Genomic DNA, 19791 nt, shown 5'->3' with positions numbered 1-19791 from the left:
CTGGAACAGTGTCAATTCATAACCTGTTAAACGTGCAATTGTCAAGTGCTGGGTTTGTGTTCGGTTTAGAAGAACTTCCACGGAGTGTGGAACTTGTACTGTCAGGGAGTGTCCTAATACTATGGAATCACTTTGTCTGATAGCTAGTGCTGTGGCTGCAACTGACTTGAGGCACGCAGGCAGAGCCTGGGCTACAGGATCTAATGTGCTCGAAAAATAAGCAAATGGCTTGTATTGTCCTGCTTGATCTTGTGTGAGAACAGATAATGCTGTACCTTCACGTTCTGTGACGAAAAGTGTAAAAGGCTTACTGTAGTTCGGTGTAGCTAGAACTGGAGCTTGGCATAAAGCTTTCTTTAACTCATTGAAACTAAGTGTATGTTCAGATGTCCAAGGGAGGACAGTCGGTGCGGCTGCCTCCTGTGTCGTTAACTGTATCAGTGGCTTGGCTAGAAATGCATACTGAGGAATCCATTGTCTGCAATAAGAAGTAAGGCCGATAAAAGCACGTACCTCCTTCTGGGTCTTGGGCTGAGGAAGACTCGCTATTAACTGGATACGGTCAGGTGTCAACTGCCTACCCCTCTTGGACAGTAAGTGTCCTAAGTATACCACTTGCTGGACACAGAATTGAAGCTTCGAAGGGGACACTTTGTGCCCCATCTCGGCTAGGAAATACAGAACCGTCAGTGACGCTCGCTCGCAGTCACGTTCAGAACGGGCTGTGATCAGTAGATCATCGACATACTGGAGCAGGGCAGTGTCAGTTGGCATGTGAACATTATCAAGTTGTCTCTTAAGTGCTTGACTGTAAATACTAGGACTTTCTGTGAAACCTTGAGGAGCTCGTGTGAACATATAGCTCCTTCCATTTAAACAGAATCCGAAAAGAAACTGGCTGTCTGGATGAATTGGAACACTGAAAAATGCGTTCTTGAGGTCGATTACAGTAAAGAACGTGGCTTCGGAATCAATGGCTGTTAATAGTGATGAAATGTCTGGGACAACTGGGTACTGAGGAATAATACATTTGTTAAGTTCTCGTAGGTCAATCACTAATCGATATACTGGGGGTGCATTTGGATCAGTACGTTTCATGACAGGAATGATCGGAGAATTGCATACATTGGAGTCAGTTTCTACAACTACTCCTTGAGCGATGAGCTCGTCAATAATTTTGGATAAGGCTGCTACAGCCTCAGGTGGCAATCTGTACTGTCTGATTCGTGGTAACACTACACCTGGCTTGAGAGTCACACGATGGGGTGTGATTTGCATGTACCCTACATCAGTTGGACCTTGCGCCCATAAATGCTGCGGAACATTGGACAATCTTGGATCAAAATCACGTAAAACATAGTGACCCTTAAAGTCACGTAGGAACAGTCGTATTCCCTCTGGGGAACAGCATATAACTGCACCTAACTCTTTCAGTGTTTTAATGCCTAATAGATTTTCTGGACATGACTTAGTAAGTAACAGATCAGTAGTACGGGACAATGGACCTACTTCTAGAGTAACTGGCTTTGATATTTCATTTACAATCGGTTTTCCTGAAAATCCAAGGGAAACATTTCTAGAGCCTGAGAGCGGAGCCCCTGGAACTTCGGCGTGACTAATTGTGGTCCTACTTGCCCCTGTATCAATCAAAAACTTTCTGTCTTTCCCTAATACTTGGCTATGAACATAGGGACCTTCTTGATCTACAGGTATCTCGATGAGAGGCAAGCCTACCTCCCTCTCTAGGCTGTTTCATGAATACTGCTGGTACTCTGGATACTCGGACTGTGCATACTGATACATTTGCTGTGTAACATGCTGTGTTGCAGCAATAGGCTGCGGTACTGTAACTGTCTGTGGTGCATTCTGTGGCTGAGGAGTCTGTGAAACTTGTTCTTGTCTAGGCGGACGTGGTCTTTCTTTAGTCTTACCGGTAGCTATGTTGTGTTTCAGAACTGCACACTCGTTTATAAAATGACCTGGCTGTTTACAATAATTGCAGTTCCCTTTAACGGGAGCTGCAGGATGACTGGCTTGATTCGGACCCCTCTTCTGACTGTCTTGAGGAACAGATTGTGCAACTAGTACTTTCATTTTCGTGTCTTTCATACGTTTTCTTTCGTGTTCTTGCTCTTCTCTGATTCTATTCTGGTGGTACTGGAGCATCTGTAACATCTGGGACGGGGTATTAGCTTGCCAGGTACTTTCGACTTTCAAAACTCGATTCTTAATTTGTGGACTTGAATTCTCGACTAATTTAGTAACAAAAAGGTGAGGGTATGACTCACTACTGGTCTTGAGGCCACTGTTGATGCTAAAACATTTCTCAAATCTAGAATAAAAATCACTAATGTCTTCATCTTGTTTCTGTTTACAGGCTGAGATTGCATCCCAGTCTTCCTTTTTTCGTTGTTAACAATCTGGGTAACACTTGAATCAATAATTCAGGTAATTCTTTACATTTATCTCCAAGACCGGTACCTGGTACTCGTATCTTATCTTCAGCTTCTAGAACTGCCCAATCTATCTTTTTCTCTCCCACCTCCCATTCTTTTTCCTTGAGCTTTTCATACACCCCTGCGGGCAACAGAACTTTTAACATTTTAATTATATCTGGATACGTGTATTCTCCCATACGGAGCATGTCTTTTAATTCTCGGTGGAACCCTGCTGGATCTTTATCATGACAAGGAATTAATGTTTTCATCTCTAAGAGTTCCATCTTTGTGATCGGAGTGTAAACAAACACTCGTTGCATTTCGCCACCCGTTCCTCTAACTGGGTGGACTTCTCGTAACGGGTTCTGTCTGTCTATGTAAAAGGGTTTACTTTCTGGGGGTGAGACATGAACAAAATGCGGGTTCAAAAACGTTCTATATTTGTGGCGCTGTTCTAGAATGACACTAATTAAATCGGTACCTAGACCTTTCCATCTATACTGGAGTAACTCGTTCAGGATATCATGCAACGGACCTGGATCAGAGTGCTGACCCTCATACAATGTAATGAGGTGCTGGATCATATACATACCCACCAGTCGTTGCTCGGCTGGGGGCAGTTTCAGAAACATTTGTGCCACTATTTCGTCTGGAAAAGTGGTAGAATCAGTAATCCATCGGACTGCTGATCGGGCTAGTTCTTGTTCATGCATAGTACTTAACTCACTGTAACCGATTCGTGATTTCAGAATGTGATCGGTAGCTTGAAACACTTGTTCTAGAGAACCTTGTTCTGGTGCTGGATGATGGAAAGTAGACTTGTGTTCTAGGCGCAAATGGCGATCTGGAAATCTAGGTTTTCCTACATACGCTATTCTGGCGGGATTCTCGTCGTCTACCTCTTCAGTATCAGAGTTACTTTCTTTCTCGCTTACTTGTGCAGCTTTACGCTGTTCGTGTAACTTTATTATTTCTTTACGGATTTTCTTGTACATACTCTCCATAGCACTGATGGTCTTGTGCTTACCCTCGGCTATATTATCACTCCACTTTGTCAGGATTTTCATTTCAGCCTGATCTTTGGACGGGTAATCTTGTTCTCTTATTAGACAATTGATCAGAAACTTTAATATCATAAGCTGGATCTCAGCTTTCCTTTGAGACATGGCTTCGCCAATGCTTTCTGGATCATCCCCTGTACGGATGAAACGATATATTCTGTCTAGATCTTCTTTCATATTCGGTAAGGTGACTAGATACTCGGCCACCTTTCTTACGCGTAATGAATATAAAACCATATTATCCTCGCCTGGGACTGGATCATAGCCGCATTCAGTAAGAGCTTTTCTTATTTCTGCAACAGACTGATGTCTGGGCGTACGCTGTGACGCTTGAGCATGTAATTCGACTGTCGTTAAACGCTTGTGTGGCGGCGGGGTCTGAGGAGGACCTCCCCCTGCGGCCCCTAAACTAGAATCGTCAACTGATACTCTTCGTACTAGTGTAGCGGGAAATTGAAATGCGGGCTGAACTGGTAGGGCGGGCTGGACCTGGGGGACCGTAACAGGTACTGCAAGGGGTACCCCGGTGTCTGGAGGAACGGGAAGTGCCTGATTTACAGGGACTGGCGGAGCGCGAACAGGATTTGCATATTCCGGGACTGTGTCGTCCAAATAGGACGAAATGAAAATATCAGCTGCGGTCGGTTTGTGACGTAGCTTGGTCGGAACTAATGGTGGCGGGAAATTACTGGATAGCTCCGGGGTCGCTTTTGGCAAACCCTCGGCAAGAAGAGGGTACATACCCTTAATAAGGGCATTCCTCTGTCTGTCTGACTGTTCGGCTTTAACTTGTTCACCTATCTCGATTAGTTCTTTTTCTTGGGCTCGCTCTTGGGATTCTCTGCTTAATTCTGACTTTCTGATTTCTTTTTCGGTTCTTTTATGAGCTTCTTTGCGCCATAACTCGATGGCATCTTTCTGTGACTGTCTGGCTTTCTTTTTCCATAATGCCTCTTCTACTCTCATGATGCACTCGGCATCCCACGTACCTGATACGGGCCATCTATACTTTTCTTCCAACTCTTTGGTATACTCTACCCATAAATCTAGATATAATATGGCACTTATGCCATGCTTCTGATACATAAAATGACCTGGACTGTCCCTAGGCGGGACAGGAACTGCTTCTTCTAACAAACCCTTTCTAGTTTTTAACTGACGTAATCTCGAAAAGAGAGACATTGTAAACTTGAATCGGAACACAATACAATAGACGAGGAACAATAACAATTGGGAGAACAATTCAGGCATACCACGACATTGGAAATACATTGAACAACATCATAACATAACAGTTCGGACAGAATATTACCTGGAATACTGAGAACAGAAACACAAGAATTTCTCGAGAACGGAACAGACTAGAGTTACTGGATGCACTGCTCAAACAGTACGGAACATACCGGTCCCATAAAGGGACGCATCAAGACCCGTGTCCACCTAGGTGAACACTTCGTTTGTGGGTCTGTGTACCACCAACCCACGGACCAGAGTCAATTTAGATTGACCCTGTCTAGATACTACCCCAGCGACGGTACTCACCGGGCAGCAAGAACGGAAGGCCTCGTATCGGACTGGACTGCTACGACGACGGACGACGAACTTCGGACTTCAGTTACGGGTGGACCTCCGGATACCTCGGACCTTGGACTCTCGGCTTGGGCTCTGGTCGGGACTCGCCGCGTTCCTCCACCGCCTCGTCTGGATGCTGGACCGCCTCCTCCGTCTCCTCCGTGGGCCTGAGGGATACTTGAAGCAGAAATATCTGCACGTGCACGGTATGGTTCCGTCACGGCTGCAGAGGGTCAGGGGGCCGGCGTGGCTTCACCGACGCGTGGGGAAAGGGCAAGTCCCTATTCGGGCGCCATTATGTGGTAAATAAATAAATAATACCTCTCTTTTTGAATGCATAAATGAATAACAGATAGCTCAATAAATAAGAGTCAAGATTCGAGGTAGTAGGAGTTTTGCAGGTTTAATACAGCATAAAGGACAGGAACAGGACAACCTGCACGGGAACAGAATGGCAAGCCCTGGCAGCGCTGCCGGGGTCAGGATCTGGACAAGAAGGCAAGGAAGGATAACTTTTTAATAACAGTACATGAGCATATATACATAGCGCAAACACATAGCATTACATTGCAATAGGCGTAGCAGTGGGTGGAGCAATAGGCGTGACGCGTAGCAGTCGCGAAAGATAAGGGTGAAAAGAGGTGTAACAGGGCGTATACATAGACATGTGATGCAAACGTAACAGAATATGTCATGAATGGGGCGGAAACCATGGAGGGGGCTACCTGAGGAGCCGGGACCTCTAACCTGATGGTGCGCGCAAACTGGCAATGACGTATCACTAGGAGAAGCTGGGGGCTATGAACTCTGTGCTAGGAGCAGAGACTGAAGTCTGGAGAGTCAGGGCGACATGTACTTAAGCAGTATCTAGTATCTGATGTTTAGAGAACATGTTGATATAAACTAGAAGTCAGGAGGGGAAAGGCTAACAGACACTAAGACTGGAGCATGCATTATTCTACATGTAGTGCGTGATGAAGAATATTAAATGACCATTAAATGCAGTATTTCTCTTACATGGAGACGTAAAAGCTAGACAATGACGGAAACTATTGATGCGATTCAGTAGCTTAGGAATGCAGAGAAGGAGGACTGAACTGATAACTGGAATCATAACATACTCTTGGCAGACTCAGAGGCAGAGCCAGGCTGAACCGGGCACTGTGAGGCAGGAAGTAAGTGAAGGGTCGAGGATACAGGTGGGGGCTGTATCGCTCCTCAGCGAGGGCTTCAGGAGACAGGAGCTGAATCTGGTGTCCGGGCCCTTTTGAGGCCTAGAAACGGGGACTTTTCAATGTATTAACGTGCACACTGGGAAACGTGGCAACGTAGCTATACATAGGCCTAATATTCGTAGTATTCACGAGAACTGGAAATTGACATACTAGAGGTGGACACAACTATAATTGCGTCTTTAATCAAACATGGGGAATAACATATGCATATTAATCATGCACACATAACATATGATGGATGACACGTAGGGACACAGAACCAAGCATAATTTACTTTTCCACATTACTATTGCTCCTATTACACCTGCACATACAGTAGATGAGGTGGAATGGAAGGCATCACCTGTGAGTCACATGAGCAAAGATTACTCAACAAACGTTTATTCTAGATTAGTTCAGGAATACACTCGGGCTATGATGCAAAAGACTGTTACGTCTGTGCGCATTTACCCTCATCGGCTGGAGAAGAGGTAACATGCCACCATATACATCATACGCAAACACATGAGGTATATTGCTTGGATTAGTTTGTACAAAGAGAAGAACAATTGATGGACAGAATGCAGAACAATGTCATATATTCAACCAAGTACAGAGACCTGGGCCTAAATCCACCGTTTTTTTGCTCACCATGCCATTCCAGTTTGTACCCAGCCATATGCAAATAAGTCTTGACCCTCTGACCAATGTGAACAGTCCAACCTGAACTGCCAGGCCAGGTCTGCCCTGGACTGGAAACAAGCATCCTAGGACTGGTTTCGGGCTTTCAGCCCTCTTCAGCCAGGATGCCTTTCAAAAGAAGAACCCAATGTAGAAAGTGATCAGTGGAAGTTAGTAATTGTGAGCTTACATATGAATTACGGGAGGTTCATGGCAAATCTTGCAAGAAGAATCAGTCATACCTGGAGTTTATTTTGTTTGTGGACAGGATGGCTATTTCCAATTGCTACCTGACTCAGAGAGTATTTGTTATTTAGCTTTGATGTTTCTAAACATGTATCCTATATAAAGTATAAATGAATTAACAATGACACCGTCACACTGACACACACTTCGTATAAGTGATGAAACCCAGTTAGCTGGAGACATTTTGGAGCTATCATCGCATCAGTGGGAGTTATCCTAAATGATGAGAAAATCAGAAAACGTTCAGTTGTTATTGATAAATTAGTAATTTGCCCTTCTGGAGCTTTACTGTTTGTTAATACTGAATACATGGCTACTAGATCTAGGGTTTGCAAAATTGCCTAGCATTACACATTGTACTTGCAGAGAAAGGCAGAGTCTGCGAGATATGAAATACCAGTATTGCTATTCATACATACCTGATGAGGGTAAGAAAATCATGGAATTCACAAAAAAATATTGCGGTCTTTAAACCTGAATTAGAACCATTAGAGACAAACAGTGTTTTAAAAGTTTAGCGAAAGGAGATTCTGCTGTTAGTAACTGGGTTGCAATTTATGGAGGAGTAAAATAAAAGTTCATTTAAATGTATAAAATTGTAGTAGGCAGCCATATTTATCCGTACTAGGCAACATTTCCCAGACAAGCTGACATGATTAAAAATGTTGAGTTCATATAACATTATATTTTCGTGAACTTCCCATGGACATGTATTTCTCAAAGAATGATAATTGCAGAAATGTTTTCATCTAATTCTGCAAATGTTTCTACTTACACAATGTTTTTTGATAAATATGAATAAGTATGCTATTTACAAAGGATAGATATATAAATTCCCTCATGGAAAAGTAGTTTTGAAAATGAAAGAGTTGCCAAATAAGACTAGAAGAAGCCACAGATTGATAAGAAAAAGTTGTTGCTTTCATAACTGTTGTGTAAAGTTATTGTGTTCCTGTGAGAAGATGAGGAGTAATCCTGTTCCTGTGAGAGCATCAAAAGTTGATTGACTGGCTGAAGAAATAAGACACTGCAAACTCAATTTATTTATTTAAAACATTTGTAAAGCGCGAACGAAGGCCCGGGGGCATCTCGGCGCTAGAGAACTGCTGTGTATAACCCAGGGAGGCAAGAAGTCCAAAAGTTAAAAGGGATCAGAGATTAAAAAGCCAAGTTTTAAGATTTTTTCGAAAAGACCAGAGGGAGGTGCTGGCCTTAATTGAATGTGGGAGTGTGTTCCACAATTTCGGTGCGGCTACTAGGAACCGCCTGTCGCCCCAATTAACAGTTTTGGTTCGGGGGACCACCAGATCAGATGAATTGGAGGAACGCAGGGGCATATTACCAACCAATAGAGATAATTTTTGTCTCTAACTTGTTTAGAGACAAAAATTATCGCAGCACATCGGCGATTTTTATCGCAGATAAACCTTGCTATTAGCAAGGTTTATCGCAAATGCGATAAAAAACGGCCGCAATGCATGAATATCGCTGAAAAGTCAGCGATATTCATGCATTATCGAGCAAATGCTCTTAGCCATGTTATCCACCTCCCATTGGTTAACATGGCTAAGAACTGCTCAGGGCAGGTGTTAGCTTTTGGAGATATTCGCGCTTAGCGCGAATATCTCCAAAAGTTGGTAATAGGAGATAGCGATGTTAGCGACTGTTTCCAGTCGCTAACATCTTGGCACGCCCACTTTGCATGTCATTAGTGATAAATATCACTGACATGCAAAGCGGGGCCCAAGATGGTCGCTATCTCCTATTAGCTGTCGCTAACTGGTGTTAGCGACAGCTTGGTAATAGGGAGATAATTTTATTTCCGCTTTCTTGGCTTTTAAAGCCAAAAAAGCAGAGATAAACCCCCTTGATAATATGCCCCGCAGTGTTCTCGAAGGGCAGTAGGGAGTTAAGTTTTGAGTGAAGAACACTGGTCCGGCATTATGTAAGGCCTTGTATGTCAAACACAGTGCCTTGAACTTTATCCTCTTTTTCACTGGGAGCCAGTGAAGTCGCCTTAGAGTTGGTGAGACCGATTGATATTTAGCGATTCGCCCTAGGAGCCTTGCAGCGGCATTCTGAACAGCCTGCATTTTAGCTAGCACTCTCTCCTGGGCACCTAGAAACAGGGCGTTACAATAATCTAGGGTAGAGAGAACCAGGGCGCTTACCAGTGTTTTTGCATGATGTTCAGGTAAAAAGGGCAGAATTTTTTTATAAGCCGGAGTTTGTAGAAGGCAGAGGAAGAGATCTGGTTGGCATGAGGCAGGAAGTTCAAACGATTGTCGAACAGTACACCCAGGTTCCTAACCTTGTCAACCGGGTCTGGAGGCTGGCCCATAGACGACGGCCACCATAAGGAGGACCAGTCTGGAGAAAGATTGCCGAATATTATGACCTCTGATTTTTCTGAGTTCAATTTTAGGCAATTATGGGCCATCCAATTGCCTATTGCCTGCATGCCTTGGTTAAGCACGTTGGCTTTTTGTGGCCCATCGTTCTTAACAGCTAGGATCAATTGGGTGTCATCTGCGTAGGACGTTAGGCTCATCCCAAATGCCCTGATGACTTTGGCAAGGTCCGACACATAAATGTTAAAAAGTGTCGGACTGAGGGATGAGCCCTGGGGAACTCCGCATGGTAATGACAATGGGGAGGACTCGAAAGGTCCCACAGTGACAACCTGGGTCCTGTTAGCCAGGAAGGAGGCAATAAGATTTTTAGCGTTGCCTCGGAAACCTATACTCTCGACACGGTCGACCAGAGTGGCATGATCAAATAATGGTAAAATGTGTTGTCTATAATAGTGTGTGTTTCTAGAGTAGGTTAACCCAGCCACTACCACATAATGTTGACACAGAACTCTATGCAAATTTCCTTTTTACCTGATCCACATTGCTCAGATGCTCTACTTAATTTCTTGAACCTCTCTTTATGAGAAGTTCTGCTTTTACTGACTTTTGATTTATATATTTGACTTTGATGACGAAGCTTTTTGCTTATGTTCTCTCTCTCTCTTGGTTAAGAACTCTTGAAGGTTCTGACTGACACCTTTCTGCCCATTCCTAGAGTATGGATTCTTTCCTTTATGGAACGCGCTTATTGCATTTAATGATTTTTAATTACTGTTTTTGAATAATGTCAAACAAATGATTGATATTGATGAATTTATATGCTGATGTTAATTAGGATGAGATACTAAAATATTTGATTACAAAAACCCTTTAACTCAAAACAAACTCCCATTATTGACTGATAATAGATTAGCTGCTCCCCTGCGGCCCCGCCCCCTTCCACCTAGGACCCTTCCCATTCGCCGCCCCGCTCCCGCCTCCCAGCTGCTCCTCCCTCGCTCCGCCCCCCTACTCTCCTCATATGGCAGAGTGGCAAACGCGCAGTGTTGACGCGCAGCGGGCGCGCCAAAGGTAAGCCCGTCCACGCCTGGACCGCGCCCAGGGCCCGAACCCCTGGCCCCCGCACACACCAGCCCCCCCGCCGGACCTACAACACCACCGAACTCAACGCACTCAACACCGGCTGAATCCCGGGACGCTACCGAGCCACCCCGAGACAAACCCACGGACCCTTCAGCTGCCACTCCTGCAAGTTCACCTGCATCCGGACCTGCACCTCACCCGCCAAGCTGAGCACCAGCAGCAACCACCTGAAGTGCATCCTGCTCAACACCCGCTCCGTCCACAGGCACGCCGTCAAACTCTGGAACCTCCTCGACACCACATCCCCAGACGTCGCATTCCTCACGGAAACCTGGATGAACGCCTCCTCTGCACCCGACATCGCCATCGCCATCCCGGACGGACACAAGATCACCCGGAGGGACCGCGGCAACCAAACTGGAGGAGGCATCGCCATCGTCCACAGGAACACCATCCGCATCACGACCAACACCAACGACACCCTAACAACCGCCGAACACCTGCACTTCCAGATCCACACCGACCCGAAGACCATCCTCAGAGGCACCCTCATCTACAGAACCCCGGGACCCCGCACACAATTCAGCGAAGACATCACCGACTTCATCACCCCGCACGCCCTCCCCTCCGCTGACTACATCCTCCTCGGGGACCTCAACTTCCACCTGGAGAGCAACAACGACCGCCACACCACCACCCTGCTGGACAACCTCGCCAACCTCGGTCTCAAGCAGCTGGTGACCACCCCCACCCACTACACCGGACACACACTCGACCCCGTCTTCTCATCCAGCAAGGACATCGTCTTCAGCCACGCCACCGGACTCCACTGGACGGACCACAGCTGCATCCACTTCAGCTTCAAAAGAACAACGGTCCACCACCACCAGCAACAGGGTGCACGCAGAAGCTGGAACAAGATCACAGCCGAACAGCTCGCCGCATCCCTGAGCCAGCACCCCCCCACCAGCTCAGCGAACCCCAGCCAGGCCGCCGATAACCTCACGAAGTGGATCAGCAGCTGCGCAGATGACCTCGCCCCACTGAGGACCCCACCTAGCAGACCCAGCAGCAAGAAAGCACCCTGGTTCACCGACAAACTCAAGAGCTCCAGGAAGCACTGCCGAGCCCTCGAGAGAACCTGGCGCAAAGACCTTACACACCAGACAACATAACCACCCTCAAGCTCGCCACCCGAAAACACCACCAACTGATCCACGCCACCAAGAAAACTGCATTCAAGGAACGACTGGACAACAACGCACACAACAGCAAGGAACTCTTCAACATCGTGAAAGAGCTCTCCAACCCCAACGCCGGAAACAACAACATCACCCCATCTCAAGCCCTCTGCAACTCCCTCGCCTCCTACTTCGCCGACATTCACAACAGCTTCAGCACTCAACCAAAGCTCCCCACGACCACACCTACACTCCCACCACCACCCTATGCGCCTGGACCCCGATCAGCACCGACGACACCATCCGCACGATGAACACCATCCACTCTGGATCTCCAACCGACCCCTGCCCCCACCACGTCTTCAACAAGGCCGACGCTGTCATCGCACCCCACCTGCGGGACATCATCAACACCTCCTTCGACACCGCTACCTTCCCTGAGAGCTGGAAGCACGCCGAACTCCGCGCTCTACTTAAGAAACCGTCAGCGGACCCCACCGAACTCAAAAACTACCGCCCCATCTCGCTCCTCCCGTTTCCGGCCAAAGTCATCGAGAAGAACGTCAACAAGCAGCTGGCCGCCTTCCTCGAGACGAATGGATTCCTCGACCTCTCGCAGTCTGGCTTCCGGGCCAACCACAGCACCGAGACCGCCCTCATTGCTGCCACCGATGACATCCGAGCCCTGCTCGACAACGGAGAAACAGCGGCCCTCATCGTCTTGGACCTCTCCGCGGCATTCGACACCCTCTGCCACCGCACCCTAGTGCAGCGCCTCAGCAACGTCGGAATCCAGGAGAAGGCACTGGAGTGGATCATCTCCTTCCTCGCCGGAAGGACACAGAGAGTCCGCCTTCCCCCGTTCAGATCAGAAGCCACCGAAGTCATCTGCGGCGTCCTTCAGGGCTCCTCGCTCAGCCCCACCCTCTTCAATGTCTACATGAGCCCCCTTGCGGCCATCGCACCCCAACACAACCTCAACATCATCTCCTACGCCAACGACACTCAGCTGATCCTCTCCCTCACCAACGACCCCGCCACCGCCAGAGCCAACCTACACGAAGGGATGAAAGACGTAGCCGAGTGGATGACGACCAGCCGCCTGAAACTGAACACAGACAAGACGGAAGTTCTCATCCTGGGCTCCTCTCCCTCCGCCTGGGACGACTCCTGGTGGCCCCCCGCCCTGGGCAGCGCACCCAAACCGACAGACCACGCACGCAACCTGGGCTTCATCTTGGACTCCTCCCTCTCCATGACCAGACAAGTCAACGCCGTCTCCTCGTCTTGCTTCAATATCCTGCGCATGCTACGCAAGATCTTCCGGTGGATCCCCACCGAGACCAGGAAGACGGTCACCCAGGCCCTCGTCACCAGCCGTCTGGACTACGGCAACACCCTCTACGCCGGAACCACCGCCAAGCTCCAGAGGAGACTCCAGCGGATCCAGAACGCCTCAGCAAGACTCATCCTCGGCATCCCCATGCACAGCCACATCTCCGGACACCTGAGAGACCTGAGATGGCTCCCGGTCATCAAAAGAATCACCTTCCGTCTCCTCACCCACGCCCACAAAGCCCCACACAACCAAGGACCAGGATACCTCAACAGCCGCCTCAACTTCTACACTCCCACCCGCCAGCTTCGATCGACCAGCCACGCCCTCGCCATTGTCCCCCGCATCCGAAGAGCCACAACAGGAGGAAGGTCCTTCTCCTACCTGGCCGCCAAGACTTGGAACTCCCTCCCAACCCACCTCCGCCTGACCCAAGACCACCTCGCCTTCAGGAAGCAGCTCAAGACCTGGGTGTTCGAGCAGTAGCGGACCCCCCCTCCCCAGCGCATTGAGACCCTCCGGGTGAGTAGTGCGCTATATAAATGCTTGATTGATTGATTGTGATGATTTATGTGAAGAACTGCTCCTGATTAATCTAATTCAACATCAATGATTCTTCGACCTACACAGTGGGGATTCCTCCCTGACCAGGTGACACTTTCTTTTGTGAATTGATACTTTAACTGAGATTCCCAACTTCAACAAACTATATTATATGTTTTATTAAAATACAATTACTTATCATCTCCCTTTTATTTTGCTCACAGTATCATGCTATAGCAACCAGTGAAGAGGTGACCGCACCCAAAAGGGCCAGACTAGCAATAAACACTGTTTTATCTTCTTTTCATCCACTTCCCCTTCCCCCTGCATACTGGCGCTGTCCAAGTTCTGGGTTTGGATGGAGGCAGTGGTTGGGTGGTTTAGGGAAGTATATTCTTGCTCCCACAGGATTGCACTACCAAAAGAAGAAAACTAAAGAACAGGTTAGTGACATAATGTTACAAATTAATTGCACAAAATGAAAAGACTCTTCTATTTCAGTGGATACTAATTTGGGGCCATTACCCGAAAGAAAAGATTTGGGGAAACTCCCTCTTTTAAAAACATCCTAAAAAAAACTGAGGACCTCAGAAGAAGAAATGTCCTGAACACATGCAACACACATGCAACCTCCACCCACCTTAAATATGAATCTAACAAACCCACTAAGTAAGTAGTTTGATCTTCTCCCTTCAATGGGCCAACAATCACAGTTGAAACTTCTTTCCAAGGATGATTAGGAAGCTTTCTGGGAATCATGGGTACTTGTCAGGGAGTCAAAATTAGTTCCACTTCAATATCCATACCAATCCACCAAAAATTGGCATGCAATAACTCTGGTCTTGAATCCCTTTAACCAAGGTGAGCTTAAGCCCAAACTCTACCCCCCCAAACATCGGAGAGAAACCAGTCTATTTCCTCTCAACAACATACTTCTGCCTGGAGACAGCTCTTCTTTTAATATAGACAATGGCTTGACTAACAGGCCAGCTTTATCAGGCTGAGAACGTTTTATAACATTCACCAAGTCCCAAGCTTTCCCAATTTCACTTCCACAGTTCCTCAGATAATGTTCCCAAAGTCACTTCTCACACATTGTCAGACCAACCATGCACTCTTAACTCTGTAGGTGCGTAGTTGAGTTTTTGCAGGGACGTTATGGACCAACTTCCCAGTACCCTACCTTCTAACTATTTTTTTTACTTCCACTTGAGCTATGCAATACGGTTCAGAGAGGAGGGCCGGATACTGGACGCTGGTGGGCTCTTGTTGTCGACCTGCGAGGCACCAATATTTAATTAACCAGGGTGTAACTGTTGACATTTTGGACACAGCTAGTTCTTCCTTCCCTTCCTAGTTAGTATACTATGGGGTAGATTTACAAGCCCCATGTGCCACTTTTGTGCCACTTTTCTCATGTTAAAAGTGACGCAAAAGTGGGGCAAGGGGCTTGTAAATCTGCCCCTATATTGGTTAACTTCCTACCTGTGCACTTGAACTGTTGGAGTTCAGTGTCCTAGTTGACTTGTGATGGTTCAATTTGCTCTCTATGTTGAGTTGTTTTAAGTGGGAACTGCTTTATAAGTGAGGTGTTCCTCAGTCTTCTCTTCTGCAGAAAACAAATAACAATGACTTCGAGAATCTAATACTACAAGATATTTTAAATACAATAATTGTCCTATGTCTGTTCTTTTAACTACACTTACTTTCCAAGTGTTCCCCTGATGTAGTCCATCACTAAGTATAAATAGACAAAGAAAAAGCAAAAGGAAAAAAACCAAACAAAAGCATTCTTCAATTTTACATGTGACATTAACAAGATGCAAGGTCTGGATTTGTTAACATATCCCTTATTGTGATAAACTCTGTGCTTCTTTGAAAAGCTTTGTTTCACTTTGATTGTCCAAAAATGCTTTTTTCCTGTGTGATAGAAAAAATGTACCAAAATTAGTTTTTACTATTTACATTAATACTCTAGCAGAAATAACTGTCTTGCGTTGGGCTCCAAAATAGATTAGGGGCCGATGTAGGTAAATCTAATTTACCGATTCATAAATACCGAATTTTACCGATTCGGTATTTATGATTCGGTAAATTAGATGTCGATAAAAAATCGGTAATTTTTACCGATTCGGTAGGATTCGGTATTTACTGATTCGGTAAAATTAACGATTCGGTAAAAATACCGAATATGTATGTTTTCCGCACCCCTACATAACAATGTCCAAATACCGGTCGGAAACGGCCGAAAATCGGTATTTTCGGCCGTTTCCAACCGGTATTCAGGCACCTACATCTGGCCCAAGTCACTTAACTTTCTTTCTTCTTTTCTCTACAGGATTAACAGCTGTCAAGAGCGGAAGAGCTGCAGTGAAGCCAAATGTTACTGGACGGAAAATCAGAGGCTGAAGAGATGCTGCGTCGGAATGCAGGTAAGCACCCTATACACAGTTTAGCCCTTTGCATCCGGTGGAAGACTAAGGGCCCGATGTAGGTAAATTGCATTTACCGATTCGTAAATACCGAATTTTACCGATTCGGAATTTACAAATCGGTAAATGCAATGTAGGTATATTTACCACATTTTTTACCGAATCTGTAACATTCGGTAATTACCTAATTGGTAAATACCGATTCGGTAAAATTACCGAATTTACAAGGGGGACAGGGTGTCACTTTGACACCCTGTTGCACCCCTGATTCAGGCTTGTGTGCCATGTGACACACATACATGCCCTCAGTGCCACATGGCACCGGTGTACATGCACAGATGTGCATGTACACAGAAATTCGTTATTTACCATGCAATAGTATTACATGGTAAATAACAAATTCTTAGGGGCCTGTGGCACTGTTTCCAGTGCCACCTACATATAGATTGACCCATTCGGTAAATATACCGATTCGGTATTTTACAGAATCGGTAAATTTACCGAATCGGTAAATTTACCGATTCTGTAAAATATAGACCCCCTACATCTCAATCACCATATACCAGTCGGTAGCGGCCAAAATCGGCTGTTACCAACCGGTATTTGGTGACCCACATCTGGCCCTAAGCACCTTCCTGGAAGTTGGGTGTGGCATTAAATAGTGATGCCACACCCAAGATGGCCGGTACGTCGATGCACGTTCTACTTTACATGACGTGTGGCGCTGCCTCGGTCCTTTCTCTTTACCTCTTGATCTCAGCTGTGGAACAGATGAGCAGCTGAGTTCGAAGCGAGTCACATTTTTTAAATTCTATTTCAGGACCGGAGGCTCCGATTATGCTTCTCATTTCTTTTCTAGAAATCTCAGCAGCCAATCAGAAAACAGTAAAAATAAAATAACACTACAATACCCATGAGCATACTGGGTATCACCTAACAACCATAGAGTAGCCCCTATAAAAGGTCCACAAGAGAATACCACATCCTCTTTCTTTGATGCTCCGCAGCCAGTTAAGTGCTTTCACACTATTACTTACTTGAATGTTTTTTTGGTGATCCTTGCATTCTGGATTAATTTTTGTGTGCCTTATCGCTCCAGTTTGCCGCGTGGCATCTGTGGCGCTTTGTTTGTCTTAGATTAGGCGCTCCGGCGTCTCGCTTCCATTCTCTTTCATTTCTGTCTGCCGTGTTACTCTTGCCTTAGTGTGGCATGTAAAGCGCATTGTTTTCTTTGGGCGCTCCGACGTCTCTGTTGGTCATTTGGTTTTGGGAGCGTGTGTTCACCTCCTGGGCTCCCTATCTGTGGAGCGGCAGTGCGGGGCTCGAAGACGCGCGTACTGTTAATGTGCTGTCCTCTTTCTAATGTGCATTGTGCACAGGCGGCCGCTCTACACATGCGCGGCGGCCATTTTCTTTATTTTTACCGACGTATTTGCCGATATTTCTTTCAAGAGCGCGGGAGCAGCGTAGCAATTGCTCTATTGCCCACAAGCCTGTCAAAGCCCTACCCTACGCCCAAAGGACCTAAATTACGGCTTTGGGCTGTATAATTTTGCATAGGCTTTGCCTAGAGTGGTTGTTGGCAAGCGCACCTTCCACGTTTAATTTGCATATATTTTCACAGTTCCTTTGTAGCTGTGTTGTTGGCTTGCCAGGGCTTTTCTCCACTCCCCCCTATATTCTGCCTGTGTCAGTTCCTTTATTTACACTGTTTCCTTCCTCCAGTGGGCAATATTTACACTTTTAGTGTTACCATGGATAAATATTATGATGAGGAGGAAGGTTTTTATGATGAAGGGGCCTCTAGGTCCATGGAGCAGGAATTGGTTGAGGCACTTGATGTGGGTGTCCAACATTCCGTTAATAAAGCGCTGGTCCGCGCTATTGAGCCTTTAAAGCGCCATTATGTTCATATGCTTTACAACAGGGCTGGCTGCCTTCTTCTTCTGGTCGTTCTTCCTCAACCTCTACAAAGGCTGCAAATCCTCATAAATCGGATTTTGCTAAATTTGCAAAGGCTTTATCTCCTGAGCATTCCTATGTTCAGTCCTCCAAAGATATTCTGGTTTCCCATTCTCGATATCGTGACAATGGGGACACTTCTTCTGACCATGATGTTTCTCCTCCTCCTGCAAAATAGGCTTGTAAAGAGAATTTGTTGATGCACCCTCTCACCCGCAACTCCTTACTTTTGACCCTAATGACATTGTGCATTCTAATTAATCTTCCTGGCTACCATCTGCAGAGGTAGCGGATTATGTCCAATCCCATATTTTCCAGCCTTTTCACAAGGATGTGAGGACACGTTCTGTATGTCCTCGGGCTGATTTGGCTGATAAATTGGTGGACACGCCTGAGGTAGACCCCTCCATGATAACCTATCTCAAGAAGTACGCTAAAGATCCAAAAAAGGGAATTGATAGAGCATGGAACTCTTGTCAAGACAAGTCAATAGCCTTGCTTGGTCCCCTCACAAAAAATTTGGAGCTGGGTTTTCGGGCTAAAGAATCCGCTTCCGCCATTGATACAGATGAATTGATTGGTTGGGCTCAGAGAGCCATATGTCATCTGGCTAACGCCAATTTTGCCATGTCCTGCGATCGCAGGCGTTCTGTTCTTTTGAAAAATATATCCAAAATTGGCAGAATTGTCCTTTTCTGAGTCTGGGCCGTTGGCTCAGGGTTTACTTTTTGGGCAACCTTTTCTCAAAGAATAAACCAAATTTGTTTCCACTTTCAGTGGACAGGATAAAGCTCAGTCCTCCCTTCGACAAGTTTTTCGCCCGGTTTTTGGACGGACCGGAAGATATAGGGGATGATCGTTTGGCCGCTGTTTTAACCGAGGCGCCCAGCGTGGCTCTCAGTCACATCGTGGAGGTTATCAGGACTCAGGATATAACAACAAATCCTCCTTCTACCCCACTCGCAAAGGTCGCAACCAGTTCAAGAAAGGACGTTATGGTGACAATCAAGGAGGTCATCATGATTTCTCAGCTTCAGGTGAGCTTGATCTCAGCTTCAGAAGTTTTGCTTGGGTGCAGGGTTCAGATTTTTCTCCCCAGTTGGCTACTAATCTTGAATGATGCATGGGTGTTGGACACTGTGAAGGATTACAAGATAGAGTTCTTCAGTCTTCCCATTCAGTCTCATCCTCGATCGCTCCTAGTTTTTTCCCTTCATGATCAGGCTGTAATTTCTGCATAAATATACTCTCTTCTAAAAAAGGGGGCCATAGTTGGACCACCCGTAATTTTCTTGGCTTCTCCAGCAACGGGGAGAGGGGTTGGCCTAACGGCTAAGGCGCTCGACCTCGGACCTGGGGAACTCGGTTCGAGTCTCGGTAACGACGCCAAAAACCCCCTGTGATTCTGGGCAAATCACTTAATCTCCCCGTTCCTAAAATGAAAGTGTGTCCTCATGTAACGTAACTGGTGCTATGTAAAGCGCTCTGATAACTGATTCGGTTCGGTTCTAGTTCGCGCTATATAAAACTCTGCAAAAAAAAAAAACGTCTTTCAGTTACAGAAAAAAGGGGGTGGTTCCAGACTAGTTCTCAACCTCCAGGACTTCAACGGGTGGGTTGTTTACCGACACTTCAAGATGGAGGGAATCCATCTTCTGTGGGACCTCCTTCAGGAAGGGGACTGGATG

This window comes from Lissotriton helveticus, chromosome 7 (assembly GCF_964261635.1).
Source record: "Lissotriton helveticus chromosome 7, aLisHel1.1, whole genome shotgun sequence".
NCBI lineage: Eukaryota > Metazoa > Chordata > Amphibia > Caudata > Salamandridae > Lissotriton > Lissotriton helveticus.
The sequence above is the reverse complement of the archived record's forward strand: the minus strand, read 5'-3'. Positions refer to the sequence as shown.